General features: G+C 41.8%; 1 protein-coding gene and 1 long non-coding RNA gene across 3 annotated transcripts in view; one reads left to right on the forward strand and one right to left on the reverse strand.

Moving 5' to 3' along the window:
• Positions 1 to 19,636, forward strand: part of LOC137518364 (uncharacterized) — a 44,980-nt gene extending 25,344 nt beyond the window's left edge. The window contains exon 3 of the long non-coding RNA XR_011020800.1: positions 19,423 to 19,636. This is a non-coding gene — a long non-coding RNA (uncharacterized lncRNA). The remainder of the gene's footprint in view (positions 1 to 19,422) is intronic.
• The window catches only part of RFTN1 (raftlin, lipid raft linker 1), a 456,281-nt gene that overhangs the window by 41,982 nt on the left and 393,862 nt on the right, over positions 1 to 20,437 (reverse strand). The gene's annotated exons all lie outside the window — the stretch shown is intronic.

Raw genomic sequence — 20,437 nt, forward strand, 5'->3', positions numbered from 1 at the left:
TTTACTATTTCATTGTCTACTCAATGACTCATGCATTTAACCACTTGCCGACCGCCTTAAGCCGATGGGCGGCGGCAAGGGCTGGGCCCAAACGACCGCAATACGCCCATCGGCGGCGGCGGGTGTGGTTATGAGCCGAGTGCATCACGCGTGACGTGATCAGGCGCCGGCGACAGGCTCCGCCTCCCTTGTGCAGTAACCCGCCGGCCGTTCGGACAATTGTGTGTAAAAAAAAACGTAAAAATTGTGTGTAAAAAAAGAAAATCTAAAGATTGTCATTTACAGAGATATTTCTCCCACCCAGCATGGGTATATGTAAAAATACACCACAAAACACATTATACTACTTCTCCTGAGTACGGCAGTACCACATGTGTTGCACTTTTTTGCAGCCTAACTGCGTTAAGGGGCCCGAAGTCCAATGAGTACCTTTAGGATTTCACAGGTCATTTTGAGACATTTGGGTTCAAGACTACTCCTCACGGTTTAGGGCCCCTAAAATGCCAGGGCAGTATAGGAACCCCACAAGTGAGCCCATTTTAGAAAGACGACACCCCAAGGTATTCCGTTAGGTGTATAACGAGTTCATAGAAGATTTTATTTTTTTGTCGCAAGTTAGCGGAAATTGATTTTTATTGTTTTTTTTTCACAAAGTGTCAATTTCCGCTAACTTGTGACAAAAAAAAATCTTCTATGAACTCACCATACTCCTAACAGAATACCTTGGGGTGTCTTCTTTCTAAAATGTGGTCACTTGTGAGGTTCCTATACTGCCCTGGCATTTTACGGGCCCTAAACCGTGAGGAGTAGTCTTGAAACCAAATGCCTCAAAATGACCTGTGAATAGGAAGTTGGGCACCTTAGCGCACCTAGGCTGCAAAAAAGTGTCACACATGTGGTATAGCCGTACTCAGGAGAAGTAGTATAATGTGTTTTGGGGTGTATTTTTACACATACCCATGCTGGGTGGGAGAAATATCTCTGTAAATAAACAATTGTGTGTAAAAAAAAACAACAAAAAATTGTCATTTACAGAGATATTTCTCCCACCCAGCATGGGTATATGTAAAAATACACCCCAAAACACATTATACTACTTCTCCTGAGTACGGTGGTACCACATGTGTGGCACTTTTTTGCACTCTAAGTGCGCTAAGGGGCCCAAAGTCCAATGAGTACCTTTAGGATTTCACAGGTCATTTTGAGACATTTGGTTTCAAGACTACTCCTCACGGTTTAGGGCCCCTAAAATGCCAGAGCAGTATAGGAACCCCACAAATGACCCCATTTTAGAAGGAAGACACCAAAAGGTATTCCGTTAGGAGTATGGTGAGTTCATAGAAGATTTTATTTTTTGTCACAAGTTAGCGGAAAATGACACTTTGTGAAAAAAAACAATAAAAATCAATTTCCGCTAACTTGTGACAAAAAATAAAATCTTCTATGAACTCACTTTTTTCCTAACGGAACTCCTTGGGGTGTCTTCTTTCTAAAATGGGGGCATTCGTGGGGTTCCTATACTGCCCTGGCATTTTAGGGGCCCTAAACCGTGAGGAGTAGTCTTGAAACCAAATGTCTCAAAATGAATTGTGAAATCCTAAAGGTACTCATTGGACTTTGGGCCCCTTAGCGCAGTTAGGGTGCAAAAAAGTGCCACACATGTGGTATCACCGTACTCAGGAGAAGTAGTTTAATGTGTTTAGTGGTGTATTTTTACACATACCCATGCTGAGTGGGAGAAATATTTCTGTAAATGGACAATTGTGTGTAAAAAAAAATAAAAAAAATTGTCATTTATAGAGATATTTCTCCCACCCAGTATGGGTATGTGTAAAAATACACCTCAAAACACATTATACTACTTCTCCTGAGTACGGCAATACCACATGTGTGGCACTTTTTTGCAGCCTAACTGCGCTAAGGGGCCCAAAGTCCAATGAGACCTTTAGGCTTTACAGGGGTGCTTACAATTAGGCACCCCCCAAAATGCCAGGAAAGTAAACACACCCCACAAATGACCCCATTTTGGAAAGTAGACACTTCAAAGTATTCAGAGAGGAGCATAGTGAGTCTGTGGCAGATTTCATTTTTTCTGTCGCAAGTTAGCAAAAATTGAATTTTTTTTTTGTCACAAAGTGTCATTTTCCGCTAACTTGTGACAAAAAATAAAATCTTCTATGAACTTGCCATGCCTCTCACTGAATACTTTGGGATGTCTTCTTTCCAAAATGGGGTTATTTGGGGGGTATTTATACTATCCTGCAGTTTTAGCACCTCATGAAACATGACAGATGCTCAGAAAAGTCAGAGATGCTTCAAAATGGGAAAATTCACTTTTGGCACCATAGTTTGTAAACGCTATAACTTTTACCCAAACCAATAAATATACACTGAATGTTTTTTTTTTTTTTTATCAAAGACATGTAGCACAATAAATTTGGACAAAAATGTATACAGAAATTTTACTTTATTTGAAAAATGTTAGCACACAAAATTCATGTCTTTTTTTGATGAATATAATAAAAACTAAAACTCGCAGCAGCAATCAAATAGCACCAAAAGAAAGCTGTATTAGTGACAAGAAAAGGAGGTAAATAAAAGGAGGTAAAATTCATTTAGATAGTAGGTTGTATGACCGAGCAATAAACCGTGAAAGCTGCAGTGGTCTGAATGGAGAAAAAGGGGTGAAAAGACTGTGGTCCTCAAGTGGTTAAGCATGCCAGAACTAAAATCTTTGGACTATTGGCTCTTTTTATTTCTTTGCTGCTCTCAGAAGCCATTTTCTGCAAGTATGTTTTTCTATGGCTGTAATTCCTTATCTATGAGGACTACACTATGGTGCGCCCCTGTTCTGCCCCGGACAAAAACTGTCACTGTGACTTGCATACCTTATTTTTAACTCTTTCAGGCAGAGAAAGAAAAAAAGAACACAGCAAAGTTATCTGTGTGCTTGGCACTGTACATACATGTTTATCTCATCATGTCACGTCACCTGTATAATTTAAAGAGAAGATGAAAATTATCTCCTAGGAGACAACGCAAGAGAAAGAAGTAATTGCATATGGGCCTATTTCTCCAATGCCATCCCCTATAGTTTTAAAATAAACAATGCTACTTTAGGCAAGACCTGTGCATTTTATTTTTCCATGTGTCCCGCCTATCACAACATTTAAAATATATTCCTAGTACAATGTATGGCGACAATATATTATTTGGAAATAAAGGTATTTTTTCTGTTGTGTTTTTTTTTTTTTACCCGATCAATAATTACAAGCCCTAATATGTTAAAATAACAGTAATATAGCCTCATGACATACATATTAAAAAAAAAAACGAGTCCTTAAGGTAACTATTTATGTATTTGTTTTAAAAAACCTGTCTCATTTTTTTTCTTATTATTTTACAAGTGTTTCTGTTTGGTAACTACTTTTTGGCCACAAGATGGCACTACAAACACTACCCTGGGCTACCAGGAAGTGTTCAATCTTTTTTTATACTTTACTTTTTACTTCCATTGTTATGAATTGACATGACTCCTGATTGGAGTCATGTTTATTCATATACAGGGACTTTGATTGGCTCAGGGAACACATGTTCCCATTCACCAATCTCTGAAGTTTAAGTCCTGACATGATTGCGCACCGGGCGTACACACATGCGCCCACTGCTGATTGACAGGACAAACCGGTATATCCTAATTGTGCTAGCAGAAACTCAACCTGGATGCAAATACAAGTCCAGTTTGAGATAACTTGTTAATGTATCTTCCACAAAGCATAAATGCGGTTATACAGCCAATATATATAAATAATTATCTATAGCAGTGAGGTTGAACCCTTATTCTCTTCAGAACAAAGTGTAGAGACAGTCATGTCTCTCTCTAGTGATGGTCATGTCTAGATCTCATGGAGAAGCATATGATTAGTTTGGTCAGATAATAGATATAAGTCTCTGATTTACTAGTAATGATCATGTGCTAAAGCAGGATGTGTTCACAGCAAAGTAGAGCTTTGCAAATTTGTCAGCTGATAAAACAAATCACCTGCTTCTCCAGGAGTTCTCCTAGACATGATCATTACTAACAAAGGATCACCTCCATGATGTTTTCAAATGGCACCGCTCAAACACGATGTACTATATGTTGTGTTCTGGGATAAAAAATATAACTGCCCTTCAATACACAATTTCTTCTTGCAGTTGCCATATGAGCAAGGCTCCATTATGATATATGCACTAGTTACTGAACCTGACTGAAGTGGCGATACTTCAGTCACTGATTGGCTGAGCACTGCTTGGGAGTTGGGATGAGCACACAATAACCTCTAAGATACGAAGTTCTTGGTTAAACATGAACATACTGAATGATGTCAGGCCTCTGCACAGTATGAGTTTGACTGTACAGGCAATCAGATTAATTGGGGCCAATTTGATACGTGGCTACTTGTATTCGCTAACCTAGCTCAATCCTAATCTTACTCTTACCATAGGCTAAACCCTAACCAACCCCCTTCTCCTGTATCTAACCTTACCACCTACTAGACCCACCCAAATAGCACTAACTAACCGTGCAGAAATAAATGGTCTAAATCACTGGTTTTTGAAGAATAATTTGCTTTGGTTTTGACTTTGGTTGTGCTTTGCAGAAGGATTCCTTTTTTCTTGGCTTGAGCACTTCTTGGTTATGAACTTGGTTGTGTACTTGGCTTGAAAACGGGCTGGATTTCCGGAACAGCTCTTGGCTGTCGCCGTGATGTTTGGACTTTTTATATGATGGTGACCTTTGTCTACCCGACTGCTATAAATACTCCGTCTGCTTGAGGACTAGGCTTTCAATGGACAATGACCGTCTTTGGCAGTTATGGTATTGCTGGATTGTCCCAGTGACGTATTTTAATGTTTATGATGTTGAAGATTCTATAATAAAGATTTCTATGAGTTTTGGAAGAAATCCCTGAGTGTGCTGGTCCTTGTGGATTTTATATTGCTAGTGACAGTAAACATCTGGCAAAGGAGTGACTAAGATGACACAGATAACCCTTTGTTTATTTTTTCATATAATTAATTTTATTAATACAGATAACCCTCTAGTGTCTGGAGCAGCAGCCAGAAAATTAGCTCTGTAGTCATGGTGAATTATAGAGTTTTCAAAAAGCAAAGATGCAAAATAAAAATCAGCGGCTCTTGGAAGAAGGTGAAATGACACAGTGCACTGTATAAACAGTAGGACATGGGATAAAGTGGAGGAAAGTTTATTTCAGCTTTGTTTTAAAGCAGGGGTGTCAAACTCAAATACGAAGTGGGTCGAACATTTAATTGAACACTGGGACCAAGTCACAGGACAACCTTCATGTGTAAGGGCTGCCTCGTTCCCTTATAAAGTTCCCTGGATTTCTAGTGGCCCCCCCCCCCCATAAAGTTTTCTAGTGGTCCTCCTTCCCCTATACAGTTTCCTGGTGAATAGTGGTCCTCACTCTTCCTATACAGTTCCCTGTTGTCTTACGGCCGCCCTACCTCCCCTGTGTAGTTCCCTGGTGTCTAGTGGCCTCCTCTCTCCCATATGCAGCTCTCTAATGTGTAGTGGCCTCCTCTGTTCCATATACAGCCCCTAATGTCTAGTGGTCCCACCCTCTCCCCTATACAGTTCCCCGGTGTCTAGTGGTTCCCCCCCCCACCCCTAAATAGTTCTTTGATGTCTAGTGGTCTCCCCTCACACCCCTAAACAGGTCCTTGGTGTCTAGTGCTTTATCATCCCCCATATGGCTTCTCTGGTGATCTAGGGCTTTACCCTCAGTTTGGTTTGCCTGGTGGTCTAAAATGGGCAAAACATAATGCAAAATGAGGAAATCACTTGAGGCCAAATTTGATGGCTCTGAGGGCCAGATTTGGCCCGCTGGCCAGAGTTTGAGATGTATGCTTTAAAGCAATGGAATTGTATTTAAACTGAAAGTTACTTACTAAGTTGAGTTACTAGTTTGTGTAAACTCCATTCTACTAGTATTGTTTGTCTGTAGCAGAGCATGTGGAGAAGCATGTGATCAGTTTGATCAAGTGATAGGCATGAAAGGATCTTATTTGTGGATACGATCATGTGTCACTGAGCAGGCTAAAGCAGGAAGTGTTCATAGCCTATCACAGCTGTATAATTCCATCACCTGATCAATCTTCTCCTTTATTTCTGCTACAACCAAGTAACTCAACTCTTCACTGAGCTTTGGTGAGAAGTCACCACCACTATCATCACACCAATGCAGAGGTTAAGGCCTCTTTCAGATGGTAGGCTGAACTACACACTTGTTGGGCATTTCAGCACCTTGTCAGCCATGCACGAATGCCATTTGCATGTAATTAAAATGCAGCCAAATGGAAGTGTTTGTAACGCCATGCATGCCAACAGTTGACACATGGTGAATTTACCCCCTGGCAGCAGAGAATCACAGCATCTTGTATCCTAGCACGGCTGCAGCAATGCCACAATATGACTCCATGGTGACTCCAGCTGTCCACCACAGGTATTGTGCACTAATAAGGGCCCGGCCGATGCAAGAGAGCAGCTGACAGGTGGTGAATTCATCGTCCTAAGTAAAGCTACATACACACCTTGCGATGCAGGAAGATGGATCCAGTGATGTCTCCCTGACGACGAGCGCTCCCTGATCCTTTTTACCTCCATCTTCCGGTCGGCTGGTATGTGCGACGTCAGGCAACATTACACGATGGATGTGAGCAAGACTTCAAGTGATCACGGTACTTTGCGTGAGAGTCGTCCGGGATCTTAAAGATCCAATTCACCATGACGGGCGTTATCACCACGTGGCGCTAAGAGATGTTCGCATGATTGTGCGCCTGTACTTATGTCGCAGGATCGCAGAAACAAACGCTCATCACTCAAAAAAAAATTAAAAATCGCCCGTCGTCAAAATCTTCGAAAAAATCACGAGGTGGGTACGGGCCATTAGACAAAAAAGCTACTGAGAGCATGCACTGCAGAGGACCTGCTGGGGCTCATTGAAAGGAATTTAACAACATCTTTACTTCCAATTAAAATACATAGCTCAGCTGCTTTAACCCTCATTATTAGTGTAAGTGATGACAACAGCTGGTTAACAATCATATTTATGAGCAGGTCGTAAGCTATAACGCGAAGTCTCATGCCCTCCGCACATGCCTATAAAGCAAGACCATACATCTGGTCCAGAAAGTGACAGATATATATTCTTCTGTCAAGGTAAATACAGTCATCTTGCGACAGAAGAGTCTTTTCACTGCAATCATTGTAAACATGGTTCTTGAAACGCGCAGCACAAGACCTTCTTAAAAGCTCAGAAGAAATTAAAAGCAGCTGGGAATTCTGTGTGCTCAATTCTCTGTTTCTAAGTAAAGCCGACTAATAAATCCAGGCACATAAAGCGTGGTACAAAAATAAATGTGTGAATCATGTTTTGGAAGCTGCAGAACGCAGCATTGTCGGAGATGCAGGTGAATTTCACCCACATGATGTCACACCCACACACTATACAGAAAACATGTCTTAATGGTGACCACAGTTTTCCAAACAATCAAAACATTTAGTTTGCATGTGGTCTATAATTTAACTGTATGATGCCATCCATTGTGGAAGCCCCCTGCGGGTCGCTGATTGCTCTTTCAAATCTTATTTATAGTGTTGGACAAGCCAGCGACTGCAACAAGCAAGTAAAGAAAAGGTTGAAATGACTGGTATGGTAACATGCTATTATCTTTTGACACTACGAGGGAGGTAAGAGCGTGCTGCACGACGACAGGGCCTCAGGTCTCTGGTTGACCCATCTCACAATTTTAAACTTGTTAGTGTAACAAATTATCACCTTGCCAATAGCCACAGGCAACATCATGACCTCCTGTGTGGCTTTAACCGTCTTCCACATACTTGTTTATTACTTCTTGATGGATTATTAAGTGCTGGGACAGGGGAAAAAATCTCCCACGCAAACACTGGCTAAGGAGTAATAAATGTTCAAACATCTTGTTGTTTTAGTATCTATGTGCAACTGCAGTGTTGGTAATGGGGATTCTTCCATCAGAGCAAACAGAAGGTTGGTGAGAACCGATAGAGGATCAAACCCCTCCCCAGACACGCTATTGTAAAGCGCTAAGATGGCTGGTTTCTACAGGAAATGCTATTCATTCGAGTACAAGACTAATTTTTGCGACCAGCATTTGGCCTAATTCACGAGTGACTGAGGCTTGTTTTCATATGAGGAAGCCACCACTTGAGTGCTGGGAAACCAAGGTGACAGCACCACAGTACTCTATGGGATCATCAGGCAGAGTACATGAGGAGGGCATTAGTGTCATTCTCTCAGCATTGTGGGTACTGAGTAATGTCAGGAGCACCGTAGGAGTGGAGAAGTCATCTGAAACACACATTTATGCCTCAGGCTGGTTTCACATCGCCAACCAGCATTTTCATTGCGGTGCAATTAGAAGATCGCATAGCACCACAAAACACAAGCTTCATAGATACCTGCGTTAATGAGCGTTAATGTTAATTCTTGGCAGCAAAACACATCATTAGTGAGGCTCTCTACTGCTCACTTCCTGTGGCGGAAATAGTTATTGCAAGCATTTTTTCTGTCGCAGAGCCAGATTAAATTGGTGTCCGCGAATGCGCACTGCAACAATAGCGCCAAACAGTTTAAAATATCTGCTGCACCATTGACTTATATGACTTCTGGTCAATGTGCGTCACCACAGACGCGGTCCCATAATGCGCTGTTGACCTAGCATCAGATTGGATTGCTTTAGTGTCACCCTGCGTTGAAAATGGGTAATGCAATGCAATTAAAACGTCCCAGTGTGAAAGGGGCTTCAGGGTTCACTCTGATTTGTATTATTTATTTTGTATTTATATAGTGCTGACATCTTACTCAGTGCTGTACAGGGTGTATAGTCATGTCACTAAATGTCCTTCAGATGGGCTCACAATCTAATCCCTACCATAGTCATATGCCCATCGCAGTAAAAAGCCATTTTTGAGGTAAACAAATTAACATATTTGTAGGTTTTTGGGATGTGGTAGAAAACCTACACAAATATTGGGAGAACATACAAACTCCATGCAAGATTCAAACCAGGGACCCAGCACTGCAATGTGAGAGTGCCACTCACTATGCCACTGTGACCTCTTTTCTGTCAATTTGCAAAAAGTACACATTCCACTGGTAGCAGTGTAGTTGCAAGTGCGTGGTGAATGCATGTACCGATGCAATCGATTTGTGAAGGGACTGGTTTGTAAATCTTTGATTGGCTGGTTGTGATTATGTGCCAATAAGTGACACATAACCATATATATCCAGATAAAAGGCCATATGCAATTCGAGGTGGTAAGAAGCTAAAACGTGCAAGCTTCTTATTACCTCACATCGCTTGGGATTTACCGGCAAATTAAATTGCTAGTTTCACCTGAGCGAAGTTGTAGCGTTAAGAGCATAACTAGAATACTAGGTAATTGCCTGAGTGATGCTTCTGTGTGCCAAGCAATGGGGAGCAAGGCATTTGTGCTGTGGCGCTGTCCTTCAGCACCATGCCACTGCTGCCTCGCTCCCCCAGGCAGAGTGCGCTAACCCGGTTCAAGAGCCAGCTGCTCTTTGCTCTCTCCCACCATTTGTCACTGCCTATTGGATCTTCTGTGACCTCCGCCGCTGTCATCCTCTTCTTACTAGGAGCCCCAGCAGAAGCATCTGTAAATGCCCATTGGGGCTCCCCACCCATCCAGTAGGTGGACAAATGAGGATCTCGGGCAACAACAAACGCCGGGCAGTTGGCGGGACTGGCAATGGTATTTTTTATATTTATTTCATTTTTTTACTATTTAATAGGCAAGGAGTCAGAACTAATTCCCTTTACCTATTTAAATCCTGGTAAATTGGGGTTTCCTTAGTAAAGGAGACTCTCATATGCCAAAAGCAGTCCATGGGACAACAGACTTTACATAAGCAGTACCCTCTGATTGCCATGCTAATGCGCTGCACAGTGGTTTATTCTGACAATGCACTGTTGCATGCAGTATAGTGATGTCGCAAACCTCCGATTTTCGGTTCACGAACCCTGTTCGCGAACTTCCGCGGAAGGTTCGGTTCGCATAAAAGTTCGCGAACCGCAATAGACTTCAATGGGGAGGCGAACTTTGAAAAATAGAAAAATTTATCCTGGCCAGAAAAGTGATGGAAAACATGTTTCAAGGGGTCTAACACCTGGACCCCCAGGTGGCGGAGTGGGATAGACACCAAAAGACCCGGGGAAAAATCTGGATTTGACGCAAAGCAGCGTTTTAAGGGCAGAAATCACATTGAATGTTAAATTGCAGGCCTAAAGTGCTTTCAAACATCTTGCATGTCTATACATCAATAAGGGAGTGTAATTAGAGTACTGCTTCACACTGACACACCAAACTCACTGTGTAACGCACCGCAAACAGCTGTTTGCGTAGTGACGGCCGTGCTGGACTGGTGCGCAACATGGCCAGAGTGCAGGCCGTGGCATTTTTCCAGCCCATATGGTCGCCGGGCTGTGGTAGCTCAATGATAGAACAACAGTGACTGTCCAGCTGATCAAATTTGGTCTGTCCACAATGAAGCAACAACCTTATTATCTTCTTGTATGTAGGTAGGCATAGGTAGGAGTCCCAGTATAGGTAGGTAGGCATAGGTAGGAGTCCCAGTATAGGTAGGTAGGCATAGGTAGGTGCCTCAGTAAAGGAGACCCAGTATAGGTAGGTAGGCATAGGTACGTGTCCCAGTAGTAAACTAGGCATAGGTAGGAGTCCCAGTATAGGTAGGTAGGCATAGGTAGGTCCCCTAGTATAGGTAGGTAGGTAGGTGTCCCTGTATAGGTAAGTAGGTGCCCCAGTAGTTAGGTAGGCATAGGTAGGTGTCCCAGTATAGATAGTTAGGCAGGGCCTGGCTGGCTCAGTAATAACAATTACCAAGGTCCAGCTGCAACAGATAGGGCTGTATAATGTCAGTGTCAGTGAGCAACACACACACACACACAAAAAAAACACATCAGGAAAACATTAGCTCTCAAAAGAGAGCTGCGGGGTGCTATTTTAGCAATAACAATTATCCAGGAGCAAGCCAAGAGCCTAACTAATCTTTCCCTAGGAGAAAAAATTCTGCAGCAGCTCTCCCTAGTCTGTCTATTTGCAGCAGGCACACGAGTGAGTGTCATGGCCAGCAAGCCTGCCTTATATAAGGGGGGGGGGGGGCTCCAGGGCTTAGTGTAGCCTGAATGGCTACAATGTGCCTGCTGACTGTGATGCAGAGGGTCAAAGTTGACCCTCATAGTGCATTATGGGGCGAATCGAACTTCCACAAAAGTTTGCCTGGTCCAGGCGAATGCGAACCACCAAAGTTCGCCTGGAACCGTTCGCCGGCGAACCGTTCGCTACATCTCTAATGCAGTATAGTTAAATGGGACCATACTGCAATAGACAGCATCACAGGTGCATTTATGTAAGGCACACGGCCATCGGCATTGCAGAAAGAAGCGTAGCATGCTCAGGCCCTTACAAAGCGGACTATTATGCATTCAGCAAACATGGCTTTCCCCTCTCTGATATGCCCATTTATTCACATGAAGTGTGTTTCTAGCAATAGGTTTATTTTAATAAGCTAAGAGTGTGACTCACTGAGCAGCAGCAGATAAACTGTTTTATGCTGATTCTGTTTAAACTATCCATAGACATTAAATCAGCGCAGGCCGGCGGAGCTGACTGTGGTCTGTATGCCAGTCAGCAGCAGTAAGCTTATTACATATTTGCATATCTCTTTTCAGCTTCATACACTGATTCTACAGAAAACCTGAACAGAGAGAAATATGGATGGCAATGATTGCTGTCTCGCTTTACACCATAATACTTGCCTGGCTGCAGTGCTGATCCTCTGACTATTACTCTTTCGGAATTACTCACCTAGGACATGTAACGCTGATTACAGATGGTTAATGAGATGCTAAAGATTCTGGCTTGCATGCAAATTGCAAGCAGCTAGGAATTGCGCCTGTCAAATGCACTCCCGGGTGATTTTGAATAGCTCAATTCCATCCTGCATGCAAGTTGCATTAGATCTGCATGCAATATGGTATTATTAGCATCTTATAGGCCATCTCTAATGACAATGACTTGTTCTGTCTCCTTTAGCTGCAAGCTTGTTCCATGTGTGCGTCTCACATTACTGAAGTCAGAACTTCAGCATTACTGCCTGGCAAACAGGGCTGATGCTAATTGCCCAGAGCCTCAGAGCCAACTGAGCCCTCCTCAAGTGAAGAGTAGTCCCCAGGGTGAAGTAGGCCATTTTAGCGGCTGGGGGCCGCTATAACACTAGTGCCATACTACGCTCCTCGCCCAAGGGTATTTCGGTGTTCCAGCCAAAAGTACTTCTCCCACTGAAATGCTAAGACTGGGAGGGGGAGTTTTTTCCTAGGTGATATTTTCACACATTGTCAATAAAATCCATTTTAAACCATCAACAAGTAAGAACATACTAAAAAAAATAGACAGTACTTTTTCATTTACTTTTTGGTGATTTTTCAGCCTGATATAAGGGCGCTGTGGGTGCTCCAGGGTGACAGCATGGGTGGGCACTACAAGTGCAGTGGGCAGGGAGGAGAGCCGGAGCCACGCAGGAGGGAGAACGGAGCAGAGCTCTAGCTATACGAAGCATATTTAAATTTTGGTTCCAAGGCTCCCTATTGGTCTAATAACAGACCAATGGGATCAGGAGAATACCCATTGGTCTGTTATTAGACCAATGGGGGATCCTTGGAGCCAAAATGTAAAGATGCTTTTGCTCTAGCTATAATGAGTAGCTGTGCGGCGGGGAACAGCTGTGTGTGGTGGCGAGTGTGCAGAGCGGCAGAGATCTTTAATCAAAGTCGCAAGATAGAGGATATTGGTGTGGGACATTTCTGAGGATATTGGCTTGGGAACTTTTTTTTAAAGGTGCAGGTAAGTAATTCTGGTTAATTAAGATTAATAAAGGACTTTTTTCGTTGTTATATTTTTATTTGATTTAACTCCTTTGTGGAAATAGGCAAGGGGTACTCTGTACCCCTTTACTCATTACTCCTGGGGGTAGGACAGACATCTGGGGTCGCCTTCTTAAAGGGGACTCCCAGATCCCGCCATGAACCCTCCCCCCCCGGGCGTTGTTGCCCCTACCTTCTCCTGGGGCACCATAGGTGGTGAAGAGTACCACAGTACAACTTTAACATTGATTTTCTCAAAAACTACAAGGTCTTTTTGAAAATGTTTTCCCCCTCATGTTCTGAATATCCTCCTTAAAGGACAACTGTAGTGAGAGGTATATGGAGGCTGCAATATTTATTTGCTTTTAAGCAATATGAGTTACCTGACAGCCCTGCTGATCCTCTGCCTCTAATCCTTGTAGTTATAGACTCTGACCAAGCATGCAGCAGACCAGGGGTTTCTGACATTATTGTCAGATCTGACAATTTTAGCTGCATGCTTGTTTCTGGTGGAGTTCAGACACTGCTGCAGCCAAATAGACCAGCAGGATAGCCAGGCAACTGGTATTGTTGAAAAGGAAACAAATATGGCAGCCTCCATATCCCTCTCACTACAGTTGCCCTTTAACATACCTGCAAATTTTCTTTCTAGCACGTATGGGGGCTTTGCTATTAACCGCTAAATTCGACGGCTGTTTACCTCCATTTAAGTCTATGGAGCCATTCGCGAACCAAAAATGTGATGTTGGCTACATCACTATTGACCGGAAATCATGTCAGTCAATGTCGCAGATATTTTAAACATTTCCGTGTTGTGGTGTGCATGCGTGGAAGCAGTTTTACAAGACACTTGCTCGCAACGCATATTTCCACCACCGGAAGTGAATGCTGAAGAGCCTTACTTATGATTTGATTTGCTGCCAAGAATTGCATTAAGGCTCATTACCACAGGTATCTACAAAGCTTGTTTTTAGCGTTGCGTTGCAATGCGGTCATCCAATTGCACTACAATTAAAATGCTTGTTGCTGATGTGAAACAGGCCTCAGTCAAATAGTCTATGAATGTTTATCATTTGAAAAACATAAATAAATCTGGATTTCATATCAAAATGTAATGTTCGTTATTTTGCAAGGCATAGACAGCTGAAAAGCTGCTGTGAATCACTCGTTGATGTTCAGTAAAGTAATTTGTGAACAAATTACAAGGTTTTCTAATGGGCGTTTGTGAATTATGAGATAAAATGAAGTTAGCAAAACCCTAAAAAAGAGAAATAACACCTGCATTAAAAGCATCAGGGACATTTAGTGCATTAAACCAAACATCTATTGTGCTTCAGTTTATGGATGGAGACCCTGACATATCTCTGCACAATTTACTGGTACAATTCATATTTCATAGTTTTTTTCATTGGCAGCAAATCAAAACATAATACTGTACTGCTAGACATGCGCCACTAAAGAAATAAGGTTCTTATGCTGCAATGTAGTAGCTGACTTTTATGAAGCCTAATACGTTTCATTCAAATCAGTTCTATTGTTTGTCTAATCTGTTGACTGAATATCGCTTGGTCAAACTGTACACGCGTCTCCTGATTTTAAAGTCATGAATACTGACATTTGCACAAGGTACATTTAGTTTTTTAGACATTATCGTACAATATTGAGGTGGCTGGGTAGTGTACTGATTAATGGCTCTTTATGTTAAAGGGAACCTAAACTGAGAGGGATATGGATGTTTCCTTTCTAAACAATACAAGTTGCCTGGCAGTCCTGCTGATCTCTTTGGGTGCAGTAGTGGCTGAATCACACACCTGAAACAAGCATGCAGCTAATCCAGTCCGACTTCAGTCAGAGCACCTGATCTGCATGCTTGTTGAGGGGCTGTGGCTAAAAGTATTAGAGAAACAGGATCAGCAGGAGAGTCAGGCAACTGGTATTATTTTAAAAGGAAAAATGCATATCCTTCTCAGTTTAGGTTCCCTTTAAGTAAGAAGACCTTGGGCAAGACTACCTAACACTGCTACTGCCTACTGAGCACGTCCTAGTGGCGGCAGTGGCTGTTCCTAAGTTGGCCATTAACGATACAATTCTTCGGGCAATTGATTCTCCATTTTGATCGTAATATCAATCGGGCCCACTAACAGAAAAAAAGCTGCAACCCATTTCAGTCAGATTAATGGATTTGCGTGATAAATGAGTCATAGCAACTCAGAGGGAGGAGTAATTCGGAGTCCGGCAATCAAACCCATACTTTGACCCACGCAGTATAACATTACTGCTATGGCAGCGAATAGTTTTAGTGCTCAGCACGTGTCCCGAAATAACCTGCTTCATCTCAGAGAGCTAAAATAAGTAAACTACAGACTTTTTTAATCTATCCCTTGCAGTCAGAAGCAATTATCTGCAAAGAAAGAGCTTTATGGCTGTAATTCCATATCCGTGAGGGTTACACTATAGTCCAGCGGGGTCCGACTGGAGAGAAACTGTCACTTACATACCTGAATGTTAGCTCTTTCAGGCAGAAAAGGAGAAAAGGAGCACAGCATTGTCATTTATATGCTTGCTACTGTACATACACATATCTATCTTATGCCCCTAAAAGAGGAACTGTAGTGAAAATAACATTGCAAATAAAATTGCTTATTTTTTTCAATATTCACTTACAAATTATTTAGTCAGTGTTTTCCCATTATAACATTTTTCCTCACCCCAAATTACATTTTCTCAGTGATTTACATTGCACAGGTGGTGAAATCTTTAGTTCGACTGGGCGTATAAGACGACCCCGTAACTTTTCCAGTTAAACTATAAAGTTTGTGATATACTCGCCGTATAAGACTACCCCTCTTCCAACACACACCAAATAAAAAAAAATAAAAAAATTCATATATGCTATGTATGAACAGATACTGGTGCTGTACTGTATGTGGTAGCCAGTATATAACAGTATATAGGTGATTGACTGGTTGTATTGGTCAACTCTTCCTAAGCGGTTTGGTCAGCTCTCCTTGTCTCCCTGTTTATCAGAGCGGTATGGAAGAATAGATTGTGGTGTGCCCATAAAACACGCCTCTTTCACCCTTCTGGCCCACCCTTGTATCCTATTTACCTCCTTCTCTGCCTCTCAGATCTCTCACATGTGCACCTGCGCCACTTCACTACAGTCCTCAGCAGTGAGATCTGAGAGTCGGTTACAAGATAGGGCGTATCAACCGGCATCAATGACACCTGGCGTATAAGACAAACCCTGACTTTTCAGATGATTTTCAAGGGTTAAAAAGTAGTCTTATATGCCAGAATATACAGTATGTAGAAAAACTGAAAAATAAAAAAAATTGTTAAAAACAATTGAAGCACCACTGTATGTGAACCAGTAAAAGCTTATGACTTTTTGAATTTAGCATACTGTTTTTAACCAAGAACTTTGCAAACTGCACAAATCAGCCTCATTCCTGGCAACAGGTTTCCTCACCTTTAAAGAGAACCTGTACTGAGTACAAATATTTAAAATAAACACATGAGGTAACTTCAAATGAACATTACATAGTTACCTTGCCATTAGTTCCTCTCAGAAGCTCACCATTTTCTTATGACAATAATCCCTTCCAGTTCTGACAATATTTTGTCAGATCTGAAATATATCAGTTGCTGTCAGTAAAATATCAGTTGCTGTCAGTTATAGCTGAGAGGAAAACTGATGTACCAAGTAATGTCCATGTTTCCCTATGGCTCAAGTGGGCGATGTTACAGTTTAACTGTGTGCTGACCAGAAAGCTGTTATGGGTAATGGCAATTTTCAAAATGGAGGAAGGAGAATTCCATTGATTACAGTGAACAAACAGGATGCGGGACAGGAGAAAGACACTGAGGAGTAGACTACATGGGGAGGCAAGTATGACTTGTGTATGCTTATTTTGACTTTTAATTTTCAGTTCAGGTTTTCTTTAAGGCATATATTTGCAATATAAAAGTATGTGAAAGTTTCAGAAAAATGTAAAGTGATGTAAAGGTAAATAAAGATGTTTATTTTCTAACACCTAAATATGGTTAGTTTCTATGGTGACCAGTTGATTAGTATACATTAATGTGTTTAGGAGTCCAGAACGCACGGACAGATTAGGAGGCCTTCTTACGCATCCCTGCCCATAATAATGCATAATAAGCTTGCAAACACCATAGAAAACAATTACGTATCAAGCACAGCATGGGGACTATTTCCTTACATATTTATTGAAGGGAAATTCTGATGATAAGGAAAATGTATAACACACAAATCACAGGCACAGCATGGAGGATGAAATGAGAAAGTAGGAGAAAAATGAGAATAAGCAATTTCTCATTACCGAGAAATGCATTGCATAGAGGGATATTCGTGCAGTAACCCATGGTAACCAATTAGAAGTAGGCTGGGAGCACACTTGTTTGAATTTCATGTGTTTTGCTGCAGAGTGAAAAACTCCCATGAAATCGTATGTGTTGAAAGTCTACGGGCTGCATTGTAAATTGCAGCAATATCACACAGCATGTAGGTTCTTCCTGTATACTTACCACGATTAGCATGCAATGCTTTCCTACGGGGCATATAAAAACCACATCAAATAGAGTATGGCAGGGTTCACACTTCTCATTGCCAAAAACTGAACATTTTTTGCATACAGTTTTTCACCTTAAAACGCACATTCATGTGTGATTGTTTTTTTTTTTTACCTCAGGTAATGAAAATCAATGGGAATCTGCATTCAAAATTCAAATTTATTCTGCAAAAAGTACTTTTTTTTGTGCATGCGAAAAACAAATTTTTTAAAAAGTATGATTCTCCATTGACTTACATTAAATATGCGACAAACGCATTTTTGCACATTCGCAAAAAACGCACATAAAGTAAAACAAGCGTGCACCCTAAGGTTTAGTTTAAGTCAGAAGCGGGTCTCTGTTCAGTTTAAGCTAGCGATCTATGGGCAGATCAACCAAGAGACAGAATCTGATCCGAATCTAATCAGAGAGAGATCTGTTGGCTGCCCATACACCACAGGCCGATTCCCAAATGATTTCAGCATAAAATCTTTTGGGAATCGGCCATTCGACACTGCCCCCATCTGCACCCCCCAAATGTTTTATGTTACTCCTGGTGCCAAAGCATTAAGATACTTTACATGTCCACTGTTCCCAGAGTGTTCAATGTACTTACGCATTGGCGCAGCACATGGCTGCTGGCGTTATAGCCCATGGGGTGCGTGTGTGACACCACACATGCGCCGTACGTGTTATATGCCAGTAGTCCTATGGGACCCGAATGTGGAAGTATAGCAGACATGCATCTGGGGGCGATATCACCTGACTTTACCATCATGCACCTAATCGACCACACTGATCAGGCATGCTTGTTGCAGCACCGATTTTCATCTGATTTGATAATTATTATCCAATCTAATTATCCAATCGGATGGTCGATTGGCCACCACATCGCTAGATGCATGGCCATCTTTACGTCTGTACTATCCAAGAGCCTGGCTTATTCTCACTGGAACCCAAGGCCACACTATCCTCCATAGGGCTATGCAGGCGGAAGAACAAATTGTGCCCGCAACCAGGAGATGCTGAGAGAGGCTACGGACAATGTGAATAGTCCACTACCTGACACCAGAAAACTGAAGGGCTCAGCCTGCACGCATGTGAATGGAACCATGGTTTTTAGAGGTATATATACTAAGCCTGTACTGTTTACAGGCTGTTATAGTGTCTGGGGCGTAAACAGATCTAAATAAAAATTCCTAGAGATGCACTTCAAGCAACAATGTTCCTTTAAAAACACCATTAGGACGTTTGTTATATTTCGAGAGATAAAAACATCATTAGGAAGCAGATTCGTTTTAATGAATGAATTGTGAAACACCTACCGGTAAATCATTGCATGTGTTGGCTCGGAAGTGCTGTAAAAATAGCTTGTGGAAATTTCATGTAGTTATTGTAGTATTGGGCTTGATGGAACTGGAACAAAGTGATGGTATTTACTACAAACTGAACAGTGCCACATGAAAGGGAAACACAACCCGGAGACACATGTAATAATAGAAGTCACAGGCCAGCCTGGAAATAGTGGAGGCTGACATTTTTATGGTTCACACATGACAGAGGTGAAGAGCTGTACTTTAATCACCGTTTCACAGTCATTTTCACTGACCTATTATTTCTGCTGCGTCTGAGAGGAAACAGTGATGTGCAGGAGGACTGCTATATCCTGTCTGTTAACTCTGAGGTCATGTGATCCCCAAACCACTCAGTTTCCTATCGCTTTGCACGAACAGGAATGAATGCTAACAGACCTTAAATGTTTTGTGTTTTGCTCTTCAGATACCCTGAAAATTAAAAATTGATTGGTTGTGCAGAGAAACCGACCTTTCTTTCCTTTATTTTTAGGTTTGTGTTATTAAGGAAGAACACACACTTCTACAGTCAAAATGCAGTTCCTTATATTTTTATATTTACCGTTATCTGTCTGAAACAGCAGCAGTCAAAGAGCAAACGATGAAATAGGACAACTAATCTCATTTATGGTGTGCCAGTGGCTATGGTGGCTAAGTGGTTGACAATCTTGCCTTGCAGCAATTGAGTTGAAGGTTTGAATCCCGGTCAGGACATGATGGAGTTGATTCACTGAAGCTAAATAAAACTGCTGTAACCAGCACATACCGGTAAATTATTGTCTGTTATCACACACTACTGAATGCCTGGTTCATGCTTAATTTACATCTAAACATGAGGTTTATTCAAATTTACTTCATGTGCAAGGAGAGTGCAAACACATACAGCACAATTATCCAATGTGGCTGCCTGAGCCTTCTGGCACAGTTACCACAGAGCAGAAGTTTTTTAAGGGGATTAAAGGATGACTGTGACAAAAAACTGTAAAATTGTAAATACTCAAGTATACAAGTTATACATTTGTTCCAGAGTCAAATGCACTGTAAATAAATGTTGTTTTATAAAACTGTCACTTATAGTAGGTTGTATTCATTTGACAACTCTGAACCTCTTACTGAAAGGCTTTGGACCTACTAAGAGTCTTGAAGTGCTCCAAGCTTGCTAAACACGGGCTTGCAGACACATCTTATTGACCCGAGGAAGCAGTCTTGTACTGCAGTACGCTTTGTCTGTTTTATGTGCCTCACCAATATATCTTGTTGACTCTATCATCGTGTTCATTATGAAGGTAGGCCATCACTTGCCACCCTTTTAAATGGTTTTTAAATCTTTTATAAAACATTGGGCACCTCGTACTCATTAGTCATAACCGTTTTTTGGAGAGCAGCCACCCACTGTGAAGAGATCAACTAAAGCTGAGTGGCACTTCCTCACATGCAGAATTGGTGGTTGCTTCATTTGACCAACCCGGGTTTGTGAGCAATATTTAACTACTTAAAGACAGCCTCAC

The sequence above is a fragment of the Hyperolius riggenbachi genome, chromosome 5, assembly GCF_040937935.1.
Source record: "Hyperolius riggenbachi isolate aHypRig1 chromosome 5, aHypRig1.pri, whole genome shotgun sequence".
Taxonomy (NCBI): Eukaryota; Metazoa; Chordata; class Amphibia; order Anura; family Hyperoliidae; genus Hyperolius; species Hyperolius riggenbachi.